Consider the following 27,348-nt stretch of genomic DNA (forward strand, 5'->3'; position numbering starts at 1 on the left):
CAGTTTGTCATGTTTTCTGTCTTTTAGTAGATATATCATATGAGAAACTTGATGTGTTTTCCAAGGTGAATCTAAATGGATCTCCACTTTAAACATTAAATAAAAGTTTAAAAAGCTATTATTTTTTTATTTCATATATTAAGTCTTTAGTTACGATACTCCCAAAATAATTCCACATAAATCCACAGATTTTGTACAAAATTCTCTGCAGTAAATGTACGCAGATTCTGTCTGGCCTTACTTATAAGTTAAGCATGAGTATGTAGTTTCAGTACTTAGTTCCCCAAAATACACAAACAAAGTAAATAAATAGTATGAACAAGTAAATAAAAAGTGTTACACAAAACTAACCTGACACCTTTTGGTTATATTGGCTAACAGACTACCCTAAAGTGCTTTGTCCAACAGCAATGTTGTTTAGAGTTTTTACTTACTGACTCATTTACATTTTTTAAAGTAGTGTCACAAGTCACATTACACAGTTGGCAAAATGTGTTATCAGATGTGGTCTACCTGTCTTTGATCGTGACTCATTATGTTTCAGAATCTTAATTACGAGCATAATGGATGCTAAAAAAATGTACACAGTGTGCAGATGTCTAAATGAATGCTTTATATTTTAACATTATATTTGCCAATATTTAAATATTAAGTTTATTGGTAAAAAAAGTTTAGGTACAGTTTTTTTTTTAATGTTCATAGCTGCAAAACAAAACTTTAAATGATCATAATTGGACACTCTAATGTAAGTTTCATTGCTATAAATTAGGAACAGCATGCAACTGAACTGCCCTTTTAATAAAAATCAAATGCTATTAAAGGTTTAAACAGCCTTCTTAATTATATTGTGCAAAACTATTCCATCTTATTCTCTTTTAATTCAACCACAAGCTCTCTCTTTCACACACACTCGTTTCCACAACTTCTCACTCTTAAAGCACCATGAGAATGTCTGTAAAACAGACCCATATCCAAACCTGAGGTTAGCAGCGTCGTGGTGGGTCTTCTTGTTCAGTTTCTCAGCAGGGGTGCTCTGCATTTCAGATTAACATCTATGATGGAATCAAACATACAACCATCCAAAACATAAAAGAATATCTTATGGTCATTAATACAATATGCAGTTATTGGCCTTCTCGTCGACATGTACCGTAAATGCATTTCCTAATGTAGTTTCACATGCAGCTACTTTAATTTGGCAGGTGAAGGCTGTTAACAGAATGAGCTGCCATTCTTTAAAGGTGTTTCAGAAGTTTCCCTCAGCTGCCAAAATTGAGCTTTTACTGTTTTTGTTGGTTTACATATCACCGCACTGTAACAGCACTGTAATGTGGAGCTTGCACGTATAGTTTTTTATTTAACAAGCCATTTGCACGTACAGCGATGTTGTAAACCTTCCCAACACACAAACTGACTACCCACAGTCTTGACACACAGAAAACACACTCCAAAGGGAAATATTTGAAACCACATTTTTGTTTGAGCAACACATTTATAAGCAATCTAAAGGATAGCCATTTAGCTTTATTTGCCTGCCTCAGACTTGTAAAAAGACTATTCAGTGATTTGAACTTCCCAAATACTGCATGAAACCAAAATATATTTTATTTTGTTAGCGGGGCTGCGCGGTGGGTATCACGTTCACTTCACAGCAAGAAGGTTGCTGGTTCGAGCCTCGGCTGGGTCAGTTGGCGTTTTTGGTGTGCAAATTCTCCCTGTGTGGGTTTCCTCTGGGTGCTCCGGTTTCCCTCAGAAGTCCAAAAACATGAGGTAGGTGAATTGGGTGGGTTAAAATTGTCCATAGTGTATGTGTGTGAATGAGTGTGTGTGGATGTTTCCCAGTGATGGTTTGCAGCTGGAAGTGTATCCACTGTGTAAAACCTGGATAAGTTGGTGGTTCATTCCACTGTGGCGACCCCAGATTAATAAAAGGACTAAGCGGAAAATAAAAATGAATATTTTGTTAGCGTTTATATAGCTTAAGGTGAACAATTGTTCTGCCCAACTTAATCCACTGAAAAGTTAGTTTGGGTAATCTTTAATCAAAATCTAACTATCTGCTTCCACTCTGGATTGGCAGACCTTCTCTAATAATGTCGGCTTGACAGAATGGGCAAAATATGCGTAGTCACACCCCTCCAACCATTTATTTACTGGTTAATGTGGACTTTAATGGTCAACAATGCAAAATTACTATTATAATTTTTTTATTATTATTTAAAACATTTAGATTTTTTAGATCATGCTTTAAAACAAGGAGCTACACACAGCATAACCCAAGTTTGTCCACTAATAAGACAAACTTGACAAAGCCTGATTAATTTTGGAACAAGCTGGTCAATTTTATACCATCTATAATGAACAGAACACGTCATAACAATTTTATCTCGATGCACATTGTCTTCCTAAAACCTACTCCAACAGTTCATATGTAATCCTTGAGTAAAAGATAATATACAGCTAGCTAGCCATTATCGTAATATAAACCCAGACAGGGGGAATCCGGACCCTCGTATCACACTGAATGTGTTTGTTTTACGATAATAACAATCTGACTGTGCATAATCCGCCTTATTACACAGCTACTTATCAAATAAATAAACAACGAAATCCAGTACCGATTAGAGTTGACATTATTTCATCATGTTGATACCCCATGATACAAGCAGTGTTGGGTGTAATTAGCTACAAAGTTACTAATAACTGTAAGTAAATTAGTTTTCTGATAAAAAGTAAGGGTTTAACTTACAATGACAATGTTGTCACTTTTTTTATTCACCCTAGCCTTGCTCAAAACTAGGCTATATTAGTTTCTTTCTTTTGTTTAGAACAATATACAACAATAACCCTTTAAGAATTTTGGGAAGATATCTATGATATTCTTTCCCACTGTGGAAGTCATTCGTATTGTCATCTGTTTGATAATCAACATTCTTCAGAATATCTTCTTTTGTTAGTAACAGTAGAAACACTACCCTACATATATATATTGTACTGCAATCATGTTATATGGTACTGCAAACGGCAGTACTCATTGTTTTTAGAAAATCTTAAATAAACTCCATCACAAATACGTGAAATAAACTTACTTTTTAACTAGTGAGCTATTTCAGCTTTGTCCGTGTCTGTCTCTATCACTGACTGCTGTTTATCTGACGTAATGAATGATAAGAAGCAGACATGCACGTGGGAACGGTGGGCAGGGAGAAGCAGCTCATTTTCATTTAAAGCCACAGGCTACAAAAACAGTTACAGCAAAATGGGTAAATTCTGGAGACTACAATAAATAATCTGATGAGTATTTTAAGCTGAAACTTTACAGACACGTTCTGGAGACACCAAAAGGGTAAAAGGGGTAAAATAGGTGCCCTTTTAGTGACTCTTTCATGATCCACATGGTGGCGCCGTAAGCTACTTTAACAAGTTCAGGGGATTGCATGAGTATTTTCAATGTCATAAGAGAGAAAACTAGCCACCACCTTTGTAACCTCATTCACCTTAAATGGCTACATTCGTCTTGAGATTTGTGAAATGTTTGTGAGTTTGACTCTGGTAGTTTACAATCAAATGCACGTCATAACGGATGAAATTCGGCCAGTACAGCTGTCACATATTGACATGTCAGCACCGCATGATTTGTACTTATCACGCTGCCCATTTTTTATTTTTTTTACATTCTTCATCATAAAGTTTCTGTAATAAGGTCTCTAATGAGATCCTGATCGAGCTATTTATTCAGCACAGAGCTGTTCACCCTCTGGCTTTGAATAAAGTCTGGTTTTAACTAAGTTGCCAATCAATGAACTCAGAAAAACAGTTGTAAAGTAAGGTCACCGAGGAGATCCTGGCTCTCATTTTGATGTTTGCTGTCTTGAGGTGGACAGCACTCACGAAAACAGGATTTATTGCAGACATCAGATTTTACTAACTGTTAGGCCAATCATTATTTGTTTTTTCTTTTAAGTCTTTGTGTCTCAACGTGTTCATATATGAATATGTAACTTATTATTAGTGCATTTTCACATGAGAAAATTATAGTGCTTTTGAACCTTATATTAAATATGTTTTGATAAATCATATCTTAAATATGTTTTGATAAATCTAAATATGTTTGATAAATATGTTTGTTGCTACAGCTATAGCATATACCATATAATATACTACAATACACCCCAGTTTACATTTAAAAAATACTGCAGTATTTATGATAGTTTATCAGTTTATGGTAGTAATATTACAGTATGCTGTAGCATTTATTAACAGTGATTTGTAACTACGCGATTTGTAAGCACTTAACTAGTATAGTATGGTTCGAAAACATTTTAGTGCACTGTAAAAATGTCTGTATTTTGTGATTCACAAGCGGTTTTTATTTATTTACAGTTGTGAATTGCATTATGGGACGTTGACCTCTACTCTATTGACTTTTGATGTTTTAAAAATCAACCCTACAGTTTAAAGTTGCAGTAGGTGATTGTCTTCAGAAAGTTTTTTTTTGTTGTGCTTTTTGAAAGTATCTTCACATTCCAAAAGTAATGAATAAAGTAAATGATCTAAATGTATTTTTATGTATTTTTATATTCTGGGTGAGGCATAAAACTAAAAAATGTTCATCCAAGTTACAGCGGTAAAAACAATGCTGAATCAAATCTTTTAAAAATCCTGAATCACTATTGGAGTCAATTTTGCATGCTCGTGGAAGGATGACACCATGGCTGAAGTATTTCTTTCAGACAGGAAATGTTCAGTTTTAAAACTATTTTAGTCACGCAAAGCTTATGTAGATTGTGTTGTGTAATGAATGGGCTATAAGTGTTGTTTTGCCACTGAAATCCTCTGGTGAAAGATTGACAAGACTAATTTTCAATTTCACAGGAGACCTTTTATAGTAGTGGTCACCAAACTTGTTCCTGAAGGGCCAGTATCCAGCAGATTTTAGCTCCAACCCTAATCAAACACACCTGAACAGGCTAATCAAGGTCTTACTAGGTAAACTTGAAACATCCAGGCAGGTGTGTTGAGGCAAGATGGAGCTAAACCCTGCAGGGACACCGGCCCTCCAGGACCAGGATTGGTGACCCCTGTTTTATAGCACCGATAATGTCCCTCAATTTACAATTAGAGGGATACAAAGTTAGCTTTAGCTCTACTATAAAAGATCTGGGTGTCATATTAGACAGCAATCTAACTTTTGAAAACCATATATCCCATGTCACAAAAACTGCCTTCTTTCATCTGAGAAATATTGCTAAATTACGAAATATGCTATCCATCTCAGATGCAGAAAAGCTAGTCCATGCTTTTATGACTTCGAGACTGGATTACTGTAATGCTCTATTTGCTGGCTGCCCAGCATCCTCTATTAACAAACTTCAATTAGTACAAAATGCAGCAGCCAGAGTTCTGACCAGGTCTAGAAAATATGATCATATAACCCCAATTTTATCCTCCTTACACTGGCTGCCTGTTAAGTTTCGTATTGAATTTAAAATATTACTTCTCACCTATAAAGCTCTAAATAATCTAGCTCCTGTTTATCTAACCAACCTTCTGTCTCGCTACAAACCAACTCGCTCTTTAAGATCTCAAAATTCAGGGCTTCTGATAGTACCTAGAATAGCAAAATCAAGTAAAGGAGGTCGAGCCTTCTCTTTCATGGCTCCTACACTCTGGAATAGCCTTCCTGATAACGTCCGAGGCTCAGACACACTCTCCCAGTTCAAAACTAGATTAAAGACCTATCTGTTTAGTAAAGCATACACTCAATGCATCACCTAGCGGGTTCCACACTGGCTTCTGCATCTTGCTTATATACACTATGAACAGCAGCTACGCTAATTATTTTCTTTATTCTCTATTTTCACCTGGGGATACTCATCCCGAGGTCCTCAGATTATGCGGAGTCACTGATTGGATCCAAGACCAGCGACGTGATGATCCCAAGGATTCCATATCCAGGACCAGGCCATATCCTGAGCTGCTGCTGCGCTGATGGTCGTGGGGAGTGGAGAACATGAGTCTGATTCCAGCGACGCTCCAGGGACAGACGAGTCTTCATTGAGGCCATCTTCCAGCATAAACCACGGCGAATGAAGTTCTGCACAAGACTTTTGGCCAGCGGAGAAATTAAAATGGTCGTGCCCAACTGAGTCTGGTTCTCTCAAGGTTTTTTTTTCTTCACTCCCATCAGGTGAAGTTTTTTTTCCCTCTCCGCTGTCGCCACTGCCTCGCATGGTTCAGGATTGGTAGAGCTACGCATCGATGAATTGGCTCTTCTGTGTTTGAACTCTCAGTAATGATTAAATCACACTGAACTGAGCTAAACTGAACTGAACTGAACTTAAACACTAAAACCTGAACCACACTGTTCCAGTTACTGAACCACACTGTTCCAGTTACTGTGACCATTTATGTGAAGCTGCTTTGGCACAATCTACATTGTAAAAGCGCTATACAAATAAAGCTGAATTGAATTGAACAAATGAGTGTAATTCCTGCAGCTGGCCATTGACAATAAGCATAGAGTAGTTGCTTTTCATTGGGAATTGTAGTATTATAAAGTACGATAAAGTTTTCTAACTGGCGAATAATAAGATCTAGTGGGTTGTCTGCTGTCATCTTTAGGGTGCGTGTTTGTGATTTCAGGAAGCGGGGCGTTGGACGGCAGGGTAGGGACTGTGTTTCAAAGATATTATGCTAACGCATAGCATTTTGGCAGATCACCGACTGCACCTTTTAACAAAGTGACGTTTATTGACATTTTAGTAGTTTGGAATAATATAAAGTATAAGAAATAATATGTAGACAAATAAGTCTGTAAAATAGCAGAAAATGTACTGCCAGTTTGCCATGTTTTGGGTACCATAATTTTCAACACCAACCCAGACAATGTAGCACTTTACACTTAAAATGTTAAATATTGTTGAAAAAGAATGGTGGTCCTATAATGCAATTCCAAAATCATAAATAAACATGGAAAAAATAAAGTAAAAACATGGATCACAAAATTCAGAAAAAACTGCTAATTACGGATATTTTTTTACAGTGTATTTACTATAAATCGCTAAACTATTTTTTTCACATTGTGAAAAACTTTCGAGTGTGATTGAAAATCCCTAATGTCACATGCACAAACGATTCATCAGACTCTCCATTTAATGAAGCCATAAGCCAAGTGCCGCACTCAGCCAGCTGAGCTACGGGAACAAGAAGACACAACACACCTTGTTGTGTACTTGAACTTCCCTCAGGATGGTTGTTGTTACTTGGGACCAGACCAAAGCACAGATGACTGATTCCTGCATGCTACAGCAGCCTGTGGGATCAGCTCTGGAATGCTTCCATCACTTGTGAAGAATCCAGAGTCATGTTTATGAGATTAAGTACCAAACTGCACTCCCGGCTCAACGGATGACCCCAACATCCCACCTCGATATCTTTCATGCGGAACCAGATGCCATTTCGAAAAACGGTGTGTGTGAACTCAGACATATGTATGTTCAAATATGTGTATTAGCACAAAAAACACAACTGGAAGCAGCTGCAGGAGCCCCTTGCTCTCAGCCCACTGCTCTCGCCCCCAAATCACCCTCCAGAGAGCACAGAGACATGGTACATCAGAGGCTGCTGACTGATCCAAACCAGCTCCCACGAGATGCACAGCACCAGTTTGTCTTCGTATGTCAGTGCCGGCCATTCTTGAAACTCCTTTGGCTCAAGTTAAATAAAAAATCTGGACAAAATATGCTGATAACATTATGTGAAGCATTTAAGGAATATGCATTGTTATGGATGATTACCGGACTTTGACTGTGGTATGGATGTTGTTGAATTTTTCAGAAGCTGCTGATCTACTGGGATTTTCAAACACAAGCATGTAGGTTTGAGAATAATCCAGAAAACAGAAAATATCTTTTGTGCAGGAGTTCTGAAGGTGGTTCGAGCTGACAGAAAGGCAATAGTAGCACACTCATTACAACCCACCACAGGTCTGAACGATTACCTGAAGGCAATTTTGATGCAGATTTTTTCAACAGTCTTAGTTCACTTACAAGCTAGGCTAAAATTATTTAGCACATTTTTAACAGCACATTTAATAACATTGGTTTAATCAGTTGATTTCCTGGGCCTTTTCTTTGTGGCATATTTGCAGTTTTTGAGTGAGAACAACCCTCTATATTTTCGAGGAGATTTCAGAATAGATATGAGAGCCATGCTTCCCTGACAAGATGTGCATGACAATCACAGCTTTTGTTAAATTGGAATGTTTCATTTTGATTTATCATGCAGCCCTATTACAACCAAGACAAAGCATCTCTCAGTGTACAACACATCAAACCTTGAAGCAGATGAGCTACAACAGCAAAAGAAGAGCACACCGGTGCCATTCTTATCAGCTAAGAACAACAGACTGAGGCTACAAACCACACCAGATCACCAAAATTAGACAATAGAAGACTGGAACAAGTTGCCTGGTTTGGAGAGACCCATTTTCTGCTGTGACATTTAAATGATTGGGTCAGAATTAATTTGGAATAAACAACATAAAAGTATTGATTGACCCCTAAGTAAATTAAACACTATTCAATCACTTAGATTCAAATCATGGATGTGTGACCAACAAATATGCAGAAAGTGTGTGATGCTACTATATTAAGATAAACCAGAATAATAATATTAAGTTTAATGATGATATTTAGTCATATCCAGGGCTTGACATGAACTTTTTTGATCACCAGCCACTGGGGATAGATTTCCAACATTACTAGCCACTCGCCATTTTCACTGGCCACAGTTTTGTTGTTGAGAAAATATATTTTATAAGCATATATTTGATGTCTGATAGGTCTCAGACCTTTAGCAGGACAGTAGGTAAAAACATACCATGTGTGATAAAGAAAGGATGATTAGGCGCACATGGGTGCGCGATCGTTGTTTTTTTACCAGTCTATTTCAAACAGAACCGATGTCACCAGTTGCGTTTCCTCTATAGGCACGATTGCTTTGCGTAAGTAAACAGGAGTGTGCATGCTTTTTAAACATTCATTCTCTCATTCTGTATTTACCTGCTTTATTTTGCTTGCGCGAACACAATTATTTTTGTCAGTCATGCTGCTTCTCGATTCAAAGATCACGTTTGCACAAATATTGGCCTTACTTATTGTCCAACCCTGCTTTTAAGAAAACTACAATTTAAAATTTTTTTCAACCAGTCAAAGTGCCTAGTGAGAGTGTCTGTCTAACCTGCCACAGCTGAAATCTACTCACATTTGCCGGTTTGGCGGGCGTTAATGTATATAGCTTTGGGCATATCGCACTGCTATGAATGTGATATTGCATCTGAACAATAGTTTGAAGGTATAATCGTTTATATAAAAAAAGAAAAACAAAAATGCAGAGTCTCAAAAACGCTTTTTAAGAGGAACTACTTTTTCCACTGTTCATACACATCTGCAGCTGGCCGTCGAAACAGCAGAAACGTTGTGACTGCACAAACGTCACTTTAGTAAATTGTATTTAGCCTAATCTCTAATTTAATGACAAAACAGGCCCTTTTGGTCTTATTTTAAGATCATAAGGCTGAACGGCATAAAATGCCATCAGTCTACAGAGATTTCCCACTATTTCTCTATTGCAATTGGGAGATCACAATAATTAAAACCGAAAAAGCCAGAGCAAAGCAAACGCTAGCAGATTACTATGGTATAAATACAACACTATAAAATACAAAAAAAAAGAGAGATCGACTTACCTGCTCTGAACTGATTTGTTCAGCTGAAATTTGAAACGTATGCTAAAAAAGGCTGTTTTTCTCCCCAAGGACTTATTATGCAGTCTCTGCCGCCATCTTGTGGCGGAATATCATCCGTCTTTGCTCTGCCTAGTCTATGGCAGGCTGGCTGCCAAAGCCCTCAATCGCTGAAATTCTGAATGTTTAAAATAAGCACTATTCTTATAAATAAAATGCATAGTTGCAATCTAAACAACTACATTCTCACCTAAAAAAGCCTCAAAAGTCTATTATGTTGTCTAACAGTTGCAATATTTGTCAAACTGTAGTCCTCTGCTTACTACTTGTGTGGGTGGAGTAAAACGAAGAGGTTATACAAGTGCTGATATGACTTTAATTTCTCATGGTTATCAGCCAATCAGATTCAAGAACCAGACAGAACAAATATAGATGCAATAATGTGCCTAAAATGCAATTGAATTTACAGTTAATTAGTTTACAGCACCTACAAAGCCATCGCGCAAAGTGCGTTCCCACAATTCCCGTTTTGCTGTCAAATGTGCCATTGATGGCTTGAGAAGATTTCACTTTTACCCATTTTACAGTACATGGTTGCCTAACTGCTGCCAAAAGACTACAAATACACTGCCAAGGCATCTAAACCGCAACGCTAAACGAGGAACAGGGCTGTTGTATTTTAGAAGCACTGAACTCTCACAGAGTTCCAGTCACCATGAGGTAAAAATCTCTGTGTGGCTTTGCCCTCCTCAGTTTGAAGTTTGTCTCTGTGAGCATAGCAGGAGAGTGCATTTACACATGTGATTGTACATCTGTGTTTGTGGGAGATTACTCTGTGACGAAGCGTTCACACGCATGCAACTCAATGGGGCCAGCTGCAGAAATTCAGCTTGTTTTCTCTGCTTGTCTCTGACCAAGAAATCAAAATGTTTGCCATTAAATCACCTTTAAAAATATCTGAGGACCAAAATCCAGTCCCAAAAAGACTTAATTTATCTTAGCCTTTATCATTAGAGATCGGTAATTCATTTGCTTCAGCACACAGTAAATTAAGAAAGAATTCACATGGTTGGTGTTAGTTGTTTATATAAAATGGGAGAGAGAGAAGGAAATAAAGCACTTTTACAGCTGTGAATACAGGTGTGTCCTGTGAGATCCATCAATAAATTGTCTCAAGACACTCAACCGTGAAAAGGAGTGAAAGCAAGATTAGTATGTTTATGTCAGGATATATTTTGACACAGCTTCTCCATTTTACATCCAATCAAAAACTGAGAGCTGAAACCTAACTGTTTGCATCAATCCCAAAGTATACTTCTTTTTTATGCGTACATTTGTGTATGCTAACAGTTGAGTGCAGTCTTTTAAAGTACACTCCATCTAGTGTGCATGAACACGTGCATTCCACACATGAGCACTAGAAAGATTCATCCTTATCTGGTGTCCTTTTTTCTCTTCTAAGGTTATGAGCGAGAACAAAAATCTTAAAGACACAGTATGTAATTTTTACACCACTAGAGGATGCATATGTAGCGGAGGCCAGCTAGTGAAGTGCTGTGCAGGTCAACCTCACTCCCTGACCTCTAAAAAATGGAGTTCTAGCGACAGACGCTAAAGGCCATGGTCTTTAGCTTTACTAGCCCCTTTCACACATACAGACGTTTCTGGAAAATTACCGGCAATTTTCCGGAAAGGTGTGTATGTGTGAACAGGCCCTTTTTGAAAATACCGGTAAATTCGTTCTGGCTATTTTTCGGAAAGAGAAGTTGTCACATTACCGGTAATTTGCCGGAATGCTGCGCTGTGTGAACGCAGAAGGAAGGTTGCCAGAAAAAGCGCGTGCACGTCTAGAACGTTCTGACGTGAGACGTCTGCTTTAGCCAATCAGAACAGTCAGACGCATTCACGTCCGCGCGGTTTATGAGAATAAAAGCCTTTGAATATTTTTCCAGGCACATTTAGCTGCTAGAAATTAGTCAGATAACGATTATATGTTCATCTTAATGCCAAAGGTGTAATTAATTATCAATAAGATGCTTATTATAAGCCGTTGTTTACCTTCAAGCTTTGCGTGTGCCCATGAAACAGCCCGGAGCGCCAGCAAACACACATATCATGCACATCTCGACATGCGAAAGTGTTTCTCTATATGTTTTCATCGAAGTTGTTTACTATACTGATCCATCCACAGAGTTTGTGATGTAGTCAAATGTTTACAAATACAAGCGCAGCCGTTTAGAGGTAATTTCTGGTTAATGTCAGAATTTACCGGTATTTTGGAATGGATGTGTGAATGCTCTTTTCCGGAAAAATTCCATAACATCCTCGTCTGTGTGAACAGCGCTTTTTTGAATTTACCGGTAAAGTCGTTCCGGAAATTTTCCATATATTTACCAGTATCACTGTGTGAAAGGGGCTCTTGTTTAAGCAACCGACTCCCATGTGGAAGGTCGCCGGTTTGATCCCAGCTCGGAGCAGGGCATATTCACAACAAACAAAGTTATAGTTTGGTTATCCTGTAACGGAGTACGAAAAAATGATAGTTGTCATCTTCAACTGTGTCGCCACAGTGGACTGCTTCTGTTTTTTTCTGGTTATGATCACATGTGGAATAAGCAGCTCTGTTTTATTATTGACCTTATTGTACAACGCGGAAGTGTGCTCATTTTTTTGCGATTGTTTTAGAACTTCCAATTCAGTTGCCTATGGGAGAAATGACTAGGAATAATAATACATGTCAGAAAACGATCAAACTACTTGCTCTACAATCATATGTGTTCATAACTATACATAAAAAGTGAAATATTGTATTAAGAAAATATCAGTTTGTGACATAAAGCAGCAAAACAAGCTGTTTTAAACTCTAAAAATCAATGGAAGGGAATGAGAGCGGAAGTCTCGAGTCAAACAGATTTCAATGGCTGCCGTATACTCATACGTGAGGAATAAGGTTAATATTAAAAACATTTTAAGGTTTTGTTATAATGCTGCTATGTGCAGTTTAATAAAATGCGCAACATATTAAAGCATCTTTTTTCTGTTTTCTATAAAGCCAAACCAGAAATTGAGGATTGTAATATCATTAGTAACCCACATAGCAAATGTTTTTTGGTCCAGCTCCGGGTCACATAATAACTTTTCCCTCAGCCCAAGTACCGCAAAGAATGATGGCCATGAAGTGGCCCATATCTGGATTAAAGACAAGGGCCACACATGGGCCATAACTGGCCTGAATCTCAGCCAATTTTTACCTTTAACTAGCCCTAAACTGGGCCAAAACAGGTTTATTATTAGTACAGATTATATTGGTAAAGCAATAATTTAACCATATTAACACCACGATTTAACCAGAAACCCCAAAAACTGACCCATAACCCAGCCGTATATGTGAACAATCGCTACACTGATCTGTTCCACACACCTCCCATCCACAACTGGCCCAAATGTAGTTTGCCGTCATGCATGCAGTGCCATCGTTGCCATGCATGGCCCACATTCGGCTGACATTATGCATGCCAGTGCCGGCAACACGCCAGCAGTGCCATAATGAGGCCACATTTGGGCCAAGTCCGTTTGCTATGTGGGAAGGCAACACAGGATATGGTCATATTTATTTTTTGTTTTTTGACCTCTTCACAGAGCTTGTGTGATAGTTCATGTATGAACTATAAATTTTATGTGCTGTTATAGAAATTGAGAGGTGCTACAGCAAATAATCATCTCATATAGTATTAACTTAATGGACAAAAAGTATTATTTGTGTTGTTAATAGCATTGCCTTCATTTTGTTCACACGTTTCACATACCTGATTGTTATTGTAAGGACACTGACATTCCATTTTAACACCTTTTAACATGACACTGAACAAAAACAAACAAGTGACATGTTCCTATACAGTCAGAAGACCTCTGGGTGGTCCCTGGCTAATGGAAACGACAAAATAGTCCAGATCTTCTGCCACGAGTATGATGGTTTGGTATGCAGGACTAAACATTGGCTCTTTCAGTTCAGTCTTGCATCAATGCTAACATGCTATACATTGTAGCATGCTAAATGAACGTGATTCACCTAACTCATCAAGCCTAAAATGCTCACTCCTGTAGCCATAATATTCTCTAGTGGTGGTAAAAGTATGAAAAAAACATAAGTAAAAGCACAATTACTTGTACAAAAATGTAGTGCAAGTAGAGTAAAACTAACTTTTGTAAATAATACTCAAAAGTATGTGATGGAATTTTGTTCTTTATTTGGTCAATTGTACTACGTACAGTTGAAGTAAGAATTATTAACCCTCCTGAATTATTAGACCATTTGTTTATTTTTTCCCCAATTTCTGTTTAATAGAGAGAAGATTTTTTCAACAAATTTGTAATTATAATAGTTTTAATAACTAATTTCTAATAACTGATTTATTTTATCTTTGCCATGATGACAGTAAATAATATTTTACTAGATATTTCTATCTCTAGACACTTCTATACAGCTTAAAGTGACATTTAAAGGCTTAACTAGGTTAATTAGGTTAACTAGGCAGGTTAGGGTAATTAGGCAAGTTATTGTATAACAATGGTTTGTTCTGTAGACAGTCAAGATAAGAAATATAGCTTAATGAGGCTAATAATTTTGTCCTTAAAATGGTGTTTAAAAAATTTGAAACTGCTTTTATTCTAGCCGAAATAAATATTATAAGCCTTTCTCCAGAAGAGAAAATATTATCAGACATACTGTGAAAATTTCCTTGCTCTGTTAAACATCATTTGGAAAATATTTAAAAAAAGAAGAATCAAAATCAAAGAGGCTAATAATTCTGACTTCAACAGTATATGGTTTGGTCAAGGGATCTATTTTGCACTGAGCCCCGATTGTGCTTGTGTATGTGCATTTTATTGAATTTGCATACTTACAATTGTGTATTTTGTATGTTTAACAGTTTTATGTTTTTCCATAATTAACAGTCAATACTTGAAACAATCAACCAACAACCACAATCAACCAATCCATACTTGAAACAATACTGCCTACAACTATGTGGACACCTATTCATTGTACATATCGCTGTCAATTTTCCTATTTTTTTTTTTTTTTTGAGGAGTATGCTGTTGTAGTGGGTGTGGCAGTGGCGCAGTAGGTAGTGCTGTCGTCTCACAGCAAGAAGGTCGCTGGTTCGAACCTCAGCTCAGTTGGTGTTTATGTGTGGAGTTTGCATGTTCTCCCTGCCTTTGCGTGGGTTTCCTCCGGGTGCTCTGGTTTCCCCCACAGTCCAAAGACGTGATACAGGTAAATTGGGTAGGCTAAATTGTCTGTAGTGTATGAGTGTGTGTGTGAATGTGTGTGTATATTTCCCAGAGATGGATTGCAGCTGGAAGGGCATCCGCTGTGTAAAAAAAAATTTGCTGGATAAGTTGGCGGTTCATTCTGGATTATTAAGGGACTAAGCCGACAAGAAAATGAATGAATGCTGTTGTATTTTGCACTTTCATTGTATTTGCACTGTCTGTATTTTGCACTGTCATTTTATTTGCACTGTCATTGTGTTTGCACTATCTGTATTTTGTACTGTCTGGAGCCAGCACCTAAGCTTTTCACTCATCATAGCACACATGCTGCTGATGATGTGACAATAAAAGTGATTTTATATGATTTAAACAGTAAAAGGTTCAAACTTACCCCTTCAGTCTGTTGTCATTGGAAGATGTTAACTCTCTGCCGAGTCAAGCAAGGCATTTGATACAAGGGGCAGAACAGAGTGAGTCAAAAGTAGCCCTTTGAAGAGCACTCAAGAGTAGTGAGTATTACACTGTGAATATGTTTTGAATGGTGTATGTGTTTACATGCAATTTGTGCATGTACTGTATTTGAAAACGTAACATTCTGTAGTGCTCTTAGTTATTTTTTAATGTCATTTGGTGATTTCAGTTTCAGTTATAGACATGCAGTCTAAACAGTCTCTCTGTCACTGCATGTAACAACCCACATAGCAAAATATCTCTGGCCCACACAATTAGCTTTTGCTTGGCCCACATGCTGCAGTAAATTACAGTACATGACTTGACCAAGTCTGTCTTCCAGACAAGGGCCAAATATGGACCATATCAGGGGCAAGTCTCTGCCAAGTTAACTAAGCCTGAACCGGGCTAGATATGTTGTCACTACTGCAATGGAATTGATAAACCCATGAATTGTTGTGCTTTAGATGTGGTATGGGCATGCTTTTTCTCAGTGACCTGATTGGTAGAATTTTTTTCTTTATTTGAAAATGATAAATATGTAGTTTAAATGTGGGTCAAGATAGGCCAAACTTACATGGTCCACACATCAGTTATTAACATCTGGGCAAATACTACATTTTACTTCAAGCCCAAGAATTCTTTGCCACCTTAAAGACGGTGCCATCTCTGCCAAACCAGGGACATGTTTGACCCACATGCTGTATGCCAGTGCCGGATGAATGCCTGCTGTGCCAGATTTATGCCATATCTGGGCCAGAATTCTTTGCTACCTGGGAATTTTTTGTATTTTTTTTCCATATTGCTTAATGCTTCATGCATCAGTCGCTGTACATGTTTGCTGTGTTTATAGAGCATCAGTGTCTTAAAGTTAGTCTGATGCCAATTTCAAATGTGTGATTTGATTGGACTGGAATTGTGGGACTAATTATTCTACTTAGCCAATCACCATAGACAAGAGAAAAAAGTAGTGACTGCAGGTTGAAGGAAAATAGTGCAATAAAATTACAAATACAGCACAAAAAATGTACTCAGGTGAAAGTAAAAGTACATTTTTAAAACTATTTTGTAAAGTACAACTTCTGAAAAAAACTACACAATTACAGTAATTTATTGGAGTACTTGTAGTTTGTTACTACTTAAATCTGCTAATATTTATTATCCCTAAACTGAAAGCTTGCATTCTTTCTGATTTTGTGTTTGACTGTAGCTTTGTCTGCAGTGCAACTCCATGTGAACCGTGTATTTCTGCCTGTCGGTCACCTCCTGGGGTTTAGTCCTGTAATGTGCGGAGAGAAAGATGAATAGTCTTCCTCAACAAAGTCATTAAGAGGGAGAACAAACATTCCCTTAGCCCCTCTTAAAACGACAAACCTTTCTCTCTAAATAAAACACGCAGACGCACAAAAAAACAAATAACTTTTCCAGCACACTACTCTCCGATGTCACCTAATCCGGAACTGCTTTCTGAAAGATGTACTGATAAATAAATTAAAGGGGAGTGACCTTTGACCTATGAGGGGGTCCTATAGGTAACAGGGGCCTCAGTGGTTTGGGAATTCTGAAGGGAGACACAGCTTGAGGTCAGTCTCTAATGTGTGAACACCTGTAAGAGAATAACGGTTCACTTCTTTGGTTATTTGCGCCCACAGCTATTCGGCTAAACACTGAGTACATAAATCATCTAGATTTAGCGTGCCCTTCTCTTCCAGACTGCCCATTGCCTAAACCCACCTGCTCTTGCTTTATGGACAATGATAAAAAGAGCAGCTCTGGTGAAGGCAGCCACTAAGTTTAGTTTTATAGGCCACACGTTTGTAGAGAGATCATTTATAAAAGCCTTCTGTTTATTTGCAAGGGTTTGGAAATGCTTCTGAGCTTGTTTGCATATTGTGAGATCTTTATATGAAATATTCTTTTTAGTTCATTATATGTTCTAAGACAAAACTGATAATTTGTCAAATTGTTGGCCTTTTTTGAGCACTGGTACATTAGATGCTCTTTTATACAGTATACAGTTGAAACCAGAAGTTTACATACACTGTATAAAAAGGCACATAACCATTTTTAGTCAGATGTCAGATGTTAATGCGACTAAACTTTTTCTCTTTTAGGTAAGTTAGGATTATTAAATTTGTTTCTGTTATGCTTAATAGCAGAATAATGAGAGAAATGTTTTTTTAGAAATGTTTTTTTTTAGAAATTGTTATCGCTTTTTTGAAATTCAAGTTTACATACAATAAGATTATTATGCCTCTGAAAAAGCTTAGATGATGGTGTCAATGTTTTGGAAGTTTCTGATTGGCTTATTGACAACATTTGAGTTACTTGGAGGCACAATTGTAGAATAGTATTTAGGGAAAACCTCAAACTCACTGCTTCCTTTTGTGACAAAATGGGAAAATCATTAAGCCAGAATCAACAAAAAAAGCCAGATTACAATTTGCTAAATTTCACTGGGAAAACAATATTTTTTGGAGACATGTACTGTGGTCTGATGGAACTAACATTGAATTGTTTGGCCATAATGACCAGTGTTACATTTGGAGAACAAAGGGGAAAGCTGTGAAGTATGGGGGTGGCAGCATCATGTTGTGGGGCTGTTTTGCTGCAGGAAAGGGCTGGTCCACTTCACAGCATAGATGGCATCATGAAGAAAGAACATTATGTAGAAATACTGAACATTATGTAGAAATACTGAAGCAACATCTCAAGACATCAGCCAGAAAATTAAAACTTGGCCACAAATGGGTCTTCCAAACAGACCATGACCCTAAGCATGCTGTGCTTTAGGACAGTAGAGTGAATGTTTTGAAGGGTCCATCACAAAGCCCTGATCTCAATCCTATAGAAAATTTGTGGACAAAGTAAAAAAAGCTTGTGCGAGCATGACAGCCAACAAATCTGACTCAGTTACACCAATTCTGTCAGGAGCAATGGGCCAAAATTCCTTCAAACTATTGTGAGAAGCTTGTGGAAGGACACCCAAAGCATTTGACCAAAGTTATACAGTTTAAAAGTAAAGCTAAAAAAATTTACTTTTATTAAATAAACTTTTGACTGTCTAGAAATTAATAAACAATTCTCAAAAAAAAAAAAATCTCTCATTATTCTGCCATTTAGCAAATGTAAATAATTTAAGTAATCCTAACGGACCTAAAATAGTAAACGTTTAGTATGATTTATCATCAGACATTTTTTAAGAGTGCATGTAAACTTCTGGTTTCAACTGTATGTAATCTCAGACCCAGATATTAGATCCAGAGCTATATTTAAGGTGCAGTATGTAAGTTTGACACCCAGTAGTTGAACTAGGTATTGTGTTCCTGGATCAAAACAAATATAAGCACAGGTTGCCAGATTGAGGAGTCTGACGATCAAGCCTAAAGCCTTAAATCATGTTCCATATAAAAGCAACGGCACGTGATAGAAGGAATAATTTCAATATTTAAAGGAGTTTTTGTTCTAACCAATACCTCAAGTTCAAATATTAGAAACGGCTTCTATTTCTTGCAGCTGAACAACAGAATACTTTAATTTGAGTTTGAATGCCCTTTTACATGACATTTATTGCCATACCACTGAAAGCAGCAGCAGGTAGTTCCCCTCTGGTCTTTAAAATAAATTTAACCATTTTAAATTGAACTTTCGAAATGTTACTCAAAACCAACACACATCAGCGATTCAGCATCTACATGGTATAATGTTAAAGAGGTTTAATAGGTATTAAATAGATTATAAACCTTACCATTTTGTGCATATTCTGTGCATCTGAATGGGTGTTTTTAAATTTCTGTTGTGTTTCGCCTGGTGCAAACAGCCAAATTGCTTATCACTGCAAATCTCATCACATACCGTGTTGTTAGGACACAGGGTTACAATGTAACCTGCTCAACTAATTCTTACATTTGTAATATTTATATTATTTGCTAATTAATACCCTTATGTGGAACTCTGAATTTGTGTCTCATTTCGGAGTCTGCTATTGTACACCAAAGGTCGCATTTCAGTCATGGATGCATGCTTTAAGAGGCTTTTTGAACGAACGAATGAATAAAATATGCTGTTTTCCACAAAGGCAACCCGGGGTGCTGAAATATAATTGGCTAAACTGGCATTGGGGGGTTAAAAGAACCGAAATTAAGACAGCGTTCTGATATGTAACACACATTTTCAAATTCGAATATCTGACTTCAGCATTGTTTTTTAAATAAACAAGAATCTTCGCTTGTAGCTTCACGTCAGCATGTTTCTTAAATATCTGCAAACATATTAAAGTATTTTATGGTTTAGAGGAGTCAAAAACTTACATGCAGCACCTTTAATGAAACATAAAAAATAGTATCTCAGTTATACTTATAACACTGGTTAGACCTACAATATTTCAACAAAAAGTTCTTTAATGAACATTGTTGCCAACTCCCAGTGTGTTTTGTATTATGAATAATTTATTTTGTTTTGCTGTTTGCTGACTTGGTGTTTTGTAATGTGGTGATGTTAAGAGCTCATGATTTTCTGTAACGATGTGGACTGTCATTATAATTAGGATTTGCATTGGCATACTCATGCATTTTGAGTAAATGAACACTATCTGAGTGAAAATATTGTAGAGTTTACAACAAAGTAGTAAAATAAAACACCATCATAAGGTGTGAAATGTAATGTTAATTTTAGCTAAGTGATGATTTCCTAATCTAAAATACATTTTAAAAACTAAACTAAAGTTCTAAACAATTAATGAAGATACTTTGATAAAATTATTTATCTTATAAATCAGGCTTGATTTTAGTCTGTTCTATCTTATATCAGGGCTGAAAAATGAAACAAATTTATTTCGTTTTGAAGATCTAGCAATCAGTAAATGAACAAAAAAGTCTACTGTATTATTTGAATTACAGTAGCATTAGACATGAAATTTAAGTGCATCACATTGCCATTAAAAAAAAAAAACCTTTTACAACATTTTTTAATAGAACATAATATTATAATCATATTCAGACCTGAAGTCAAGATTATGAGAGACAGTGTTGTCCTTGAGTTTTCTCACACATGTCAAGCACATGCAAAAATAGCTGTAATGTGTGAGCTGTGCCCAATCCCAAACAATAAACCACCAGAACGTTCTAGCGTTCAGTTTTCATAAACCGTCAAGACACGGTCTCTCATTATGCTGCAGTCCACATGAGGAATCCATCCTGAGAAAACGCAGCTCAGCTCATATCTTGAGCGAATGTGTCAGCAAAGCTCTAATCACAATTGTGATGCCCTTATAAGGGTAGCGAGTGTGTTTGGTTTATACTTGTCTCCCAGACCCTGCATCCATGTTCTTATTGCATTCCATCACTTTCTCTCCTCTCCTGCCAGCTAATAATACCTCCTCACAAATGAGATATACAAAGGCTAACAGGAGAGAGTGGGAGAAACTGAGCGTCACGGTCACTATTAATGCTTTTATAAATAAAACTAAAAAACATCAGAATAAAGCAAAGTAATTTAAACATCTTGAAGGAATTCCTCACCCAGGAATGGAAACTGTCATCCTTTAATAACTTTTCTCTATAGAGCAAAATGATTTGAACTTTTATGGTCCAATTACAATAAAAACACAAAACTTAACCTGAAACAAACAAAAAATATATATATTAATAATAATATAATAAGTAATGAGGGCTGGCACAGTGACGCAGTGGGTTGCACATTTGCCTCAAAGCAAGAAGGTTGCTGGTTTGAGCCTCGGCTGGGTCAGTTGGTGTTTCTGTGTGGAGTTTGCATGTTCTCCCCATTTTTCCTGTGTAAATTGTCTGTACTGTGTTTGAATATGTGTGTATGGATGTTTCCCAGTGATGGGTTGCAGCTGGAAGGCGATGCAATAAGAAGGGCAAGTTGCAACCCCAGATTAATAAAGGACTAGGCCGAAAAGAAAATTAATGAATAAATGAATAAGTAATGATTGAAATAAAAATGCTTAACTTATAAGCTGAAGAACAATGAATGTTTATATGAGCTGATGAATCGGGTGGTGGAATACTGTATGTAACAATATTATTAATTAAATTTGAATATTTAAATAACATTATTCATTTAAATCAATTTTTTGGTTGGAACTATTGCTTAAAATCTAAAAGATTTTGTCTAAAATTTTATTCTTTCATCCCCTATTGTCGTGAAAACATGCTAACTTTTGTGGTCAGAAGTTAGCTTGTGGTAGGGAACACAAACATAAGTGAAAACTTTAGTGTAGTAGTAAACATAATAGCATGCTAACGTTTTTCGTCAGAAATTAACAAGTGGTAGTGAAATCAAGGTGGTACATGCTAGCAGTGTGCCAAGATATAGCAATCTGCTAACAAGCGCTTTTATGAATGTTATTATTATAGTACTGAACAAGCTAACAACATACCAACTTTCATGGCTGTTATGTGCTAAAATATGCTATACATGCTAAAAACCTGCTAAAACATGCCAACATTGTTTAAATGTACAACCAATGTGCTTAAAAATGCTAGCAGCATGCCAAAACATGCTTTTTAAACTGTCTTGAACTATGGCTGCATCCGAAACCACATACTTCCACACTACATAGTACACTAAAATCAGTATGTCAGCCGAGTAGTATGTCCAAATTCATAGAATTCGAAAATCAGTATGCAAAACGATACGCGGCTGACCAGAAGTGCGATATGTGCATAAATTATAGTAGCATTTTTAATGACACTGTATAACTATAATTAATATTTTTACGATACAGTGATGGTTGAGTTTAGGGTTGGGGTAGGGATAGGCTTTAAAAAATACAATTTATTGGGTAATTTAATAGATAGCATAAATAATACTCAGTACAACTACTGTTTTTACGTTACTGTGACGGTTGGGTTTAGGGTTGGGGTGGGGGTAGGCGTTAATAAAATACAATAAATGGGAAATTTATAAAATAATATAAAAAATTCTTGGTTACTTCCGACCACAACCATCTAGCAACAACCGGAATTTATGAATGGGAGTAAAGCGACGCAACTGACGCAGGTAGGTCATGACTATGAAAAAATGGCGGATGAAGTATGTCCGAATTCCATTCATACTGCTTACATTTATATAGTATAGAACATACTTTTCTAACAGCCGAGTACGCTTAAATTCAAATGCTGTTTCGGACACAGCCTTTTTAATTTTCAGGCTAGGCTTTCTTAAGCCAACATGCAACTTTTTCTACATACTTTTTTTATTGTGTGTGTGTGTGTGTGTGTGTGTGTGTGTGTGTGTGTGTGTGTGTGTGTGCGCGTGTGTGTGTGTGAGTGTGTGTCTGTTTTTAAAGTCTGTTTCTCAAGGACTTTATTTAACTGTAACGCATCACAGGAGTACTCGTCCAGAAATCTTTCACTGTTATAATGACTGACTCTCTACTTTGTTTTGAACAAAAGTCATTGTTGTGTTTGTACAAAGCTATTTTTTGCTGTACGTATACTCTGCCAGACTAGAATCGCATCACTTTTGGGAAGTCAGTAACCCTTTCCTGTGCGTCAGTTGAAAAACAAGAGGTTGTTTGGCACGCAGTGGCATGAGAAAATTTAAATCAAAGTCTGCAACATGTCAGTGATTCACACTACATCTCTGAAGTCTTGTGACCATACAGATGGACTTTATTTCCCTGGAGCTGATTCATGTTTTTTTGCGTTGATGACTATTAGTGAATAAATCTGCCAAGGTGCGTGACTTGCACTTGGATGAAATTACACAGTTTAAAATAATCTAGGCTAAGTCTTTTTATCCCAGATTGCGTGACTTGAAAAGTAAGAACCAGATTTTTTTTTGCCTTTACCTTTCCCAGCAAACATTAACCTTTAAACCCAATTCAGTTTTTTCTTAGCATGACCCAGTGCCGCCTTACTTCTAAATCCCATCACGCCGCCCTATAAACCTCTTGCAGACTTCAGATGAGTGAGTGGATTTAGGCAATGTGTTGAACTCCCTATTCAGCAAGTCATTTTTTCCTTCTGTCAAAGTTTATCATATTTGCGGGCTGATCAGGTTGGCAGGGCTCTGGATAAGTCCCTAGTGACTTCAAAAAGCATAATGTCTGGTCTGATATTCAGCAACATGATCTGCCAGTTATAGTGCACAAGAGGCTCATCTGGAACCACTAGATAGGTCAAATCCAGCACTCCCCTGGGGGAAATCAATCTCAGAAAGGGTCCAAACAGACAAATAAACATGTTGATGGTTATATACATCACCTTCTACTAAAGAGAAAAGCCAGCAGTGCCATAAGAAGGTGAAGCAACACCTGAGAAAAATGAGAAGGTCTCAGCTCATCCTTTATTCATGATCAGCCCACTTCATCTCTGTGTCCCAATAGCATCATTAATGGGGTTGTCTTGGGAAGAAGAGGTGGGCCAGGGCAAGGGTTCCTGTAGTAGAATAACAGATTAAAAACATGCCATTATAATCATAAATAATGTATGTCTGCAATCTAGGTAACACAAATGTATGTGTGTGCGTATTTATGCAGTGCATCCGGAAAGTATTTATAGCGCTTCACTTTTTCCACAACTGTTTTTTTATGTTACAGCCTTATTGCAAAATGAATTAAATTAATTTATTTCCTCAAAATTCTACACACAATACCCCATAATGACAATGCAACAATGCATTTTTTTTAAATAGTTGCAAATTTATTAAAAATAAAAAACTTGAAAAATCAAATGTACATAAGTATTCACAGCCTTTGCAGTAAAGCTCTAAATTGAGCTCAGGTATGTTCTGTTTCCTCTGATCATTCTTAAGATATTTCAGCAACTTAATTGGAGTTCACCTGTGGTAAATTCAGTTGATTAGACCTGATTTGAAAAGGCATTCACCTGTGTGTTCAAGGTCCCAGGGTTGACAGTGCATGTCAATGCACAAACCAAGTATGAAGACAAAGGAATTGTCTGAAGACCGTCAACAGAGGATTGTCTTGAAGCACAAGGCTGGGGAAGGTTACAGAAAAGTTTCTGCTGTTCTGAAAGTTCCAATGAGCACAGTAAGTGGAAGATGTTTGGAATCACCAGGGGCCTCATGTATGAAGACTTGCGTGGAAATCATACTAAAACATTGCGTACTCACAAAGCTGTAACGGTGCGTACACAGAAAAAAAATTCTGATGTATGAAACACTGCGTACGCCGAATCCCACGCATATTCTTTGTACATCCGATTGAATGTGAAACTGAGCGCAACATGCACGAGCGCAAAACCCATCCCTGCCTCCTCCCCCGTATGAATATGCTAATGACTCTACTTTGGCAAAACCAAAGAAAAAGCAATGGCAAAAGCAAGCAAAAAGAGAAACTTTGAACAGAATGTGAATTGGAGGTGCTGCTTTCAGAGGTAGACCGGAGAAAAACTGTGTTATTTGCAAGTTTGCCCTCCGGAATTAATAACAAAAGAAAAAAATAGAGTGGGGAGAGTTTAGCTGATGCAGTTAACACAGTTGGGTCTGAACATCGCACTGAGTGGATTTAAAAAAAGAAATATTACGATGTAAAGGTGTAAAATTTTGCAATGTCTTTAATAGCCTGAGTGGCGCAGGTCAATAAATGCATGGCAATATGTTTTCACACGTTCAAGCAAGAACTCGGTTTGAATCCAGCGTCTGATGAACTTTCTCTTTTTTTCCCCGCGCTACATATCAGATTTTGCCTATACTCTTCCTCATCATGAGGAAGACATGTAGGAATCATTAATAAGTCTGTGCATCATATTTTATTTGCAAATTTATTGCATGGAACTGTTTCTGATTCACGTATGCAAATTCATCCTCAGATGGTGCCTTTATAGCAATGTGTGTGCAGTAGATATCTCTGATTAGATTGGGAAAACTGGCGACTACTGCAAATTGCGCTTTAATGTTTGGATGGTCAACTGTATGGTACGGAAACCTTGTATACTAGACATGCGGATGAACCCTTCTCATACAGCTGAGAAGACACTTTGTAGAGTGCAATTTAACACAACTGCCTCTAGGAGTCGCCAATGGAAATAAAACAGACACGCCATGAAGCCATGAATTGGCGTGGAGCTGCGCACATTCCCACGTTCATTTCATCGTTAGTAAATCCAAACGTGAGTGATTCTGAGCGTGAAACCTGGCATATGCAAAGTTTTTGTGCGTATGCAGCGTTGATACATGAGGCCTGATGGTTGATAAATTTTATCCATTTTAAAATAAGGCTGTAACCTAAAAAAATGTGGAAAAAGTCAATCGTGAATACTTTCCGGATGCACTGTGTTAAAGGCATATTTTGTAATAAACAATATTGTTACCATAGATACAAACAACTACACTAAAACCATCAAGTACAGTTTCATATCTTTGTCTTTCTGTCCAATTTAAATATACTTGGTTTCAAATGAAAGTAATGTTGTGATTATTCTCATAGCTGGTTGGTTTGTTTCATTGCTTATAGCTTATTGCATTTTATAAAATACTTACAGAACCAGCAATTCTGAAAGGATGGGCTGACATTAATGTGTAATACTTAAAATATCTGTTTGAAGAATATCGATGTAAAAACCTGCCTTGCATGCAATTCAATAATCAAAGATCAAAACAAGAGTTTTGTGTCCAAGTGTATCTGTTTAATCAGTTTCATTTGATTTCATAGATTTACAGTAATTGAAACTGAAGCTACTCAATGACAATAATCTACTACAGCTATTCTCAATTATCTTAATCACAGATGAAAAACAAGAAAGTAACATATAGGTTCGTTTGGCCATGGATTTTAATCGTGTTTTCTTCATCTTTTTCTATTTTCTAGATATCTTGGGCCAGATGATGCAAATATTCAAATCAGGACATCTTATGATCATAGGAAAAAAAACTAAAAACTAAATAAACTTAAATGAATGAATAAATGACTGGAAGCAAATAAGAACACACAGAAACACTATATGAAATCTGAGGCCAGCAGAGTGGGCAGAGCAAATTATGCCTTCATGAAATTATGCCACTATAAAATAAGATCTTTACTAAAGCTATTCTCATCTTCATCTGTTGACAGGGCACTATTCTTCATGAAATGTGCACTTGTTGAAAGAGATTGCCTTGCCTTTAGTCTGTATAATGGTATGTCAGGTCTTTGAATTGTAACAAAATAATTTTGTTTTGAAGTCCTTAAAACATTTGCTTAAAAGAGCTACTTTAAAGCAGTGTAATTGAATTAAAAACAGAGGAAAAGATTTCTGTAGCGCTCTGTAAATCAGTGTTACGGCCCGATAAATGGCATTGATTCCCTCCAGTATTATAGACCTCCCTTGCTTTTATCAATAAAATGTCAGAAAAGGACAAAGACTGGCATTTTACCTCAAGAACTTATTATTTTATTAATAGAAGCTATTAAATTTGGACCTGTCAGTTCTAATGCTGAAACACAAATGAGTCAACCGAACCAAATGAGTGGCGGGAAAAGCTAATCAATCCAAAGGATTCACACACCAATAAAAAACCTTCAGCTTTCACAGGAGTGATAAGATCTGACATACTGTAGGTCAGATTTTATTCATGTCAGTGGGAGAGAGAGAGGTGAGCTCTCACATCACAATCTGCCTGCTGCAATATAGCCAGGGGTAAAGGAGGAAAAAGGAAGAAAAGAAAAACTGAAGAAAAGGAGCAATAAAAGATTTCAGGAGGGATCTTTATTTAGGTGTGGAATCGGACTCTAAAGTGGAAGCAGATGGTACTAGAATACTTTCCATTTGAACTATATGCTGCTCTTGTTTGAGGGACTTCAGATCTCCAGACCTAGATTCTGGAGCTCAGACAGACTGTAGTGTTTGTGGAGAAAAATAAAGTCAAAAAATATGACCTAGGACTTTTGATATAGGCATAGTTGA

The 27,348-nt window shown here is 37.0% G+C and overlaps 2 long non-coding RNA genes across 4 annotated transcripts in view; one reads left to right on the forward strand and one right to left on the reverse strand.

The window, feature by feature from the left end:
• Positions 1–26,370, forward strand: part of LOC141376383 (uncharacterized) — a 51,286-nt gene extending 24,916 nt beyond the window's left edge. Inside the window, exon 4 of one of the 3 annotated variants that reach the window (XR_015501171.1) lies at positions 26,274–26,370. This is a non-coding gene — a long non-coding RNA (uncharacterized LOC141376383). Of the gene's footprint in view, positions 1–1,616; positions 6,477–26,273 lie in introns of those variants that run through there. The other 2 variants (XR_015501172.1, XR_015501170.1) reach the window with 2 other exon arrangements.
• On the reverse strand, positions 4,505–10,388 carry LOC147842095 (uncharacterized). Its single transcript, XR_015501175.1, has 2 exons — positions 6,386–10,388; positions 4,505–5,146 (listed from the first exon to the last, which is right to left on the reverse strand). It is a non-coding gene; the product is annotated as an uncharacterized LOC147842095 (long non-coding RNA).
• Positions 26,371–27,348: the final 978 nt, after the last annotated feature.

The sequence above is a fragment of the Danio rerio genome, chromosome 10 (assembly GCF_052040795.2).
Source record: "Danio rerio strain M-AB ecotype USA chromosome 10, GRCz13ab, whole genome shotgun sequence".
In the NCBI taxonomy this organism is placed as follows: domain Eukaryota; kingdom Metazoa; phylum Chordata; class Actinopteri; order Cypriniformes; family Danionidae; genus Danio; species Danio rerio.